At 43.1% G+C, this 4,881-nt stretch overlaps 1 non-coding gene across 1 annotated transcript; it reads left to right on the top strand.

The window, feature by feature from the left end:
* The first annotated feature begins 857 nt into the window (after positions 1 to 857).
* LOC125996839 (U6 spliceosomal RNA) lies at positions 858 to 964 on the top strand. The gene has a single exon (XR_007491509.1). It is a non-coding gene; the product is annotated as a U6 spliceosomal RNA (small nuclear RNA).
* The last annotated feature ends 3,917 nt before the right edge of the window (positions 965 to 4,881 follow it).

Below are 4,881 nucleotides of genomic sequence, written 5' to 3'. Positions count from 1 at the left end.
TCACTGAGCTAAGAAAGGCTTTGAAGCATGCTAGATGCCATGAGGATAGAACAGAAGAGGCAAGAAAGAAGCCGCTTAGGTTTGATTGTCCTGCACTATGGTCTTACGGAGTCTTAGAAGTGGTTTGCATCAGTGTAGAATCAGGTATTGTCCTCAAGCAGGGGATCCCTCTGTAGCTGAATCCAGTAGCAAGCAACAGTCCACATTGAGGGACAGTGGAAGAAAAGGGGCCACATAGAATGAGTCAGCAGGAGCAGTGGCTGCAGCTTCTTGCCAGGGCAAGAGATGGGGGGCTGAGAAGGTGTCCTTTCACTTTGGGAGCAGGTGGCAGCTTAATGGGGCAGGAGAATGATCTCGGTTCCTGAGGAGTTAAGAACTGAGGACAAAGAGGGTTAAATAGGGAGAGATAATGAATCTGGATTGAAGGGGTGAGTGTGTAGAAGGAGTTTTGTAAGGTGGTTAACAGGGGAGAGGAGGATAATATATGAGAAGCTATATATAATATAGGCATGGATTATTTACAATACAGATTATGGAAACATAGAGGAGTTCACTCCCATTTATTGACAGACATTAGAAAGCTATTTATAGCTTATAGTTAGAGACCTGACCTTTATAGGATAGGTCAGAGCACTTAAAAAATAAATTAAATAGGGCCGGGCGGTGGCGCTAAAGGTAAGGTGCCTGCCTTGCCTGCGCTATCCTTGGACGGACCACGGGTTCGATCCCCCGGTGTCCCATATGGTCCCCCAAGCCAGGAGCAACTTCTGAGCGCATAGCCAGGAGTAACCCCTGAGCGTTACCGGGTGTGGCCCAAAAACCAAAAAAAAAAAAAAAAAAAAAAAAAAAATTAAATAGTGCTTGCTTTGGTAGCACATATACTAAAATTGGAACGATACAGAGAAGATTAGCATGGCCCCTGCACAAGGATGACACACAAATTCGTGAAGCGTTCCATATTAAAATATAAATAAATGAAATAAAATAAAATAAGGCCCAGAGAGATAACACAGCGGTGTTTGCCTTGCAAGCAGCCGATCCAGGACCAAAGGTGGTTGGTTCGAATCCCGGTGTCCCATATGGTCCCCCGTGCCTGCCAGGAGCTATTTCTGAGCAGACAGCCAGGAGTAACCCCTGAGCAATGCCAGGTGTGGCCCAAAAACCAAAAAAAAAAAGAAAAGAAAGAAATAAAATAAAATAAAATAAATAAGGGCTGGCGCAGTGGTGCTAGAGGTAAGGCATTTGCCTTGCAAGCACTAGCCTAGGACGGACCGCGGTTCTATCCTCTGGCGTCCCATATGGTCCCCCCCAAGCCAGGAGCAATTTCTGAGTGCATAGCCAGGAGTAACTCCCGAGCATCAACGGGTGTGGCCAAAAAATAAACAAAAAAAAACAGTAAAATTTTTTTATTAATTAATTAAATTAAAAAAAATTTGGTTATTGGGTCATACTTGGCAGCACTCAGGTGTTACTCCTGGCTCTATGCTCAGAAATTGCTCCTGGCAGGTTCCGGGGACCAAATGGGATGCCAAAATTCGAACCACCATCCTTCTGCATGCAAGGCAAACACCCTACCTCCATGCTATCTCTCCAGCCTTCCAATTTGTGTGTGTGTGTGTGTGTGTGTATGTGTGTGTGTGTCACACCAGGCAGAACTCAGGGGTCACTCCTGGCTCTATGCTCAGAAATCGCCCCTGGCAGGCACAGGGGACCATATGGGATGCCAGGATTCGAACCACCATCCTTCTGCATCAAAGGCAAACGCCTTACCTCCATGCTATCTCTCCGGCCCCATCTGGCCCCAAATTTTAAAAAATTTTAAAAATGGGGCCGTACATCAGAGGAAAAAGATTTCTAATTTCTAGGCACTTCATCAATGGCGGGATTGAACTTTGCTAAATGAAGCTTTGGGGATTAGATTGTGCATGGAGAATTTTAGGATAATCATAATTATCACAGCTAGACTACTAAGCAATATGGCAATGAGTACTATAAGAGGTGTCTACCCTATGTTGTATCATCCACCATTTTGTGCATCAAGGTTCCTTTCCTGAAAGAAAACTGACAGTGTAGGCATTATAATATAGTAAAGTAGATTGAATTGAAAAGAAGAAAAAAAAGGGCCCGGAGAGATAGCAACGCGGCGTTGTTTGCCTTGCCAGCAGCCGATCCAGGACCAAAGGTGGTTGGTTCCAAATCTCGGTGTCCCCATATGGTCCCACGTGCCTGCCAGGAGCTATTTCTGAGAAGACAGCAAGGAGTAACCCTGAGCACTGTTGGGTGTGGCCCAAATCCGAAAAAAAAAAAAAGAAAGAAAAGAAAAAGAAAAGAAGAATAAAGGAAAGGAATAAAGAAAAGAAAGATAATAGTATGTGCAACAATGTACTCAAGGATCAGGGCCTGTAACAAAAGTCTACTATGGTGTATCTTTGTTTATTTTAGTGGTACTCATTGGTCATTAGCTTTAGATCATAGTAGCAGACATAATCAAAAGAAAATAGATAAGTTGGAGTATTTTGTAAGACATTGTCTTTGGGGCCAGAGAGATGGTGCTAGAGGTAAGGTGTCTGCCTTGCAAGTGCTAGCCAAGGAAGGACCGCGGTTTGATCCCCTGGCATCCCATATGGTCCCCCCAAGCCAGGGGCGATTTCTGAGCGCTTAGCCAGGAGTAACCCCTAAGAATCAATCCGGTGTGACCCAAAAAATAAAAAAAAAGACATTGTCATAATGTGCTCTGTATTTGGAGTCTAATATGAGAGTGCACTGAATTGCAAAGTTAGAGTGTCCAACCTATATCTCCAAGAACCTGGTCCTTTCTTCCTGAGTGGGTGCAGGGCTTTAGTAATAGCAGCTGGAAGGTTTGGAGGTGGCCAGACTTAAGATTTGAAAGACCTCTGAAGAAAATGGTAGAACAAAATTTTACAAAAGACAGGACTTCCTTTCATGGAATCAAGGACTGGCCTTTATTCTCCCCAAGATGGGCATGTTCCTTCACTTCTAATTCAACTTGGATATGCAAAAACAAAATGTAATCTATGTATATTTAGGAAGCTTTGTTTATGCTTACAATAAAATGATTGGTTTGTAGTTGGCTTCTGAGAGATTTATCATCCTGAAGTAATGGAGATAAGGAAATGGGGGAGTACCCTGTGGGCTCTAGATCTACTTCCTCAGAGGCAGGGTCCTTGCCTTGCACTGACCTTAGTTTTTCTCATCTTGGGTACTAAGGGGATTCAGAACAAAGTTTCTTTAGGACACTTGAGCCCTATTCATGTCCTGAAGGAATGAGGAAGGAAAGGTGTGGCACAGAATAAAAGCATGGTGCAATTGGTGGTGTTGGTGATGTGTGGGAACGTGCAGGAAGGGCTTCCCTCTGTCTGCTGATGAATGAAAGCCACCCCCAGCTTGCCTCTCCCACACTGGGGCGGGGAGGGGAGGTCAACAGGCTCAGGGAAGATTCTCAATGAGAACATTTTCTAAGAATTGATGAGGGAGAAATACTTCACTGGTAGCTCAGAGACTTGGTTTGGTCCCAACTAGCTTTGCTTCTAAGCAGCTTCCTTCTGCACCTCTTTCTTTCCTCAGATGTCAATGAAGGAATTGAATTATTCAAGATGCTAAGCCCATCGCGCTATGTATATGAGAAACTACAAAGTTCTTATAATTATATGTTATAATTATTCTCCAGTCATGAATCATCTGTCAATCTCTGATCTTGCAACTACAAATTCCTTTCCCATGATGAAAACCAAAACATTTAATGGTCTATAGTAAGTTGTACACGCAAGAATCAGTATTGCCTGAGAAACTGAGGCAAAAGAAAATGGCTCCTAAATTCCTCCTAAGATAGTTCAAACACACACACACACACACACACACACACACACACACACACACACACACACACACACACACAGAAAACAGAACAAAACAAAACAAAAAACCAGAAAGATAGTTCAATGATCTGAGCATAATCTTTGTATGCAAGAGATCATGGTTTTCCATTCCTGGTACTCCATAGTCCCCCAAGCCAGAAGCCAGGAGAAGCCAGGAGAACCCTCTGTTGCAGCATTGTCGGGTATGGCCCAGAAGCAAGCAAACAGCTGGGGTTAGAGTAGAAAACAAGATGGGCTGTGATATTCACATTATTTCCTCTGCAATCAGACCAAATGATACAAAACAAATATTGAATAATGCACTCATACTTTTTATTTTTGCCTTTTATGGCAAATACAGGGAATCCTTCACTTTTAGTGTAAGTTATGAGAGAAGAACAAAAAAAGCCAACACTGAATTGTATCCATTTGAAGCTGCACCTGATTTTATTTATTTATGTATTTATTTTTAGTGAAGAAGATAATTTTTATTTTATGAGATGTTCTTAGAAATACAGGAGGAGAGAGAAAGAAGAAGCACATATTTAAGAGAGAAAAAGGCAAGGGAGGAGGTGGAGCTATAGCACAGCAGGTAGAACCTTTACCTTGTATGTGGCCAACCTGGGTTTGATCTTTGGCATCCCTCCAGCCTACCAGAAGTAATTTCTGAGTGCAGAACCGGGAATAACCCCTGACGGCTGCGCAGTGTGGCTCTCCCATGCCCACCCCCAAATACCACTGCTAAGCAAAGATACAGAGATACAGAGAGATAAATCAGTGAGATATGTGTTTGAGGGAGAACACAGGCTTGAGAGGGCAAGCCTGAAGCTACAAACAGGAAGCCCAACCCCTTATCATGACAATGAGGAAAAACTGAGAGGCCCAGAAAAGAAACAGCTTACACTGGATTCAATGTCCAGAGCAGCTTCTTTCCATCTGTTTCACCTAAAATGGCCATGATTAGACAACACCACCACCTATGTGTCATTTTTTTAAAAGTACTCAA

This window comes from Suncus etruscus, chromosome 1, assembly GCF_024139225.1.
Source record: "Suncus etruscus isolate mSunEtr1 chromosome 1, mSunEtr1.pri.cur, whole genome shotgun sequence".
Classification (NCBI taxonomy): domain Eukaryota; kingdom Metazoa; phylum Chordata; class Mammalia; order Eulipotyphla; family Soricidae; genus Suncus; species Suncus etruscus.
Note: the sequence above shows the minus strand (reverse complement) of the source record. Positions and strands in the feature narration are given on the sequence as shown.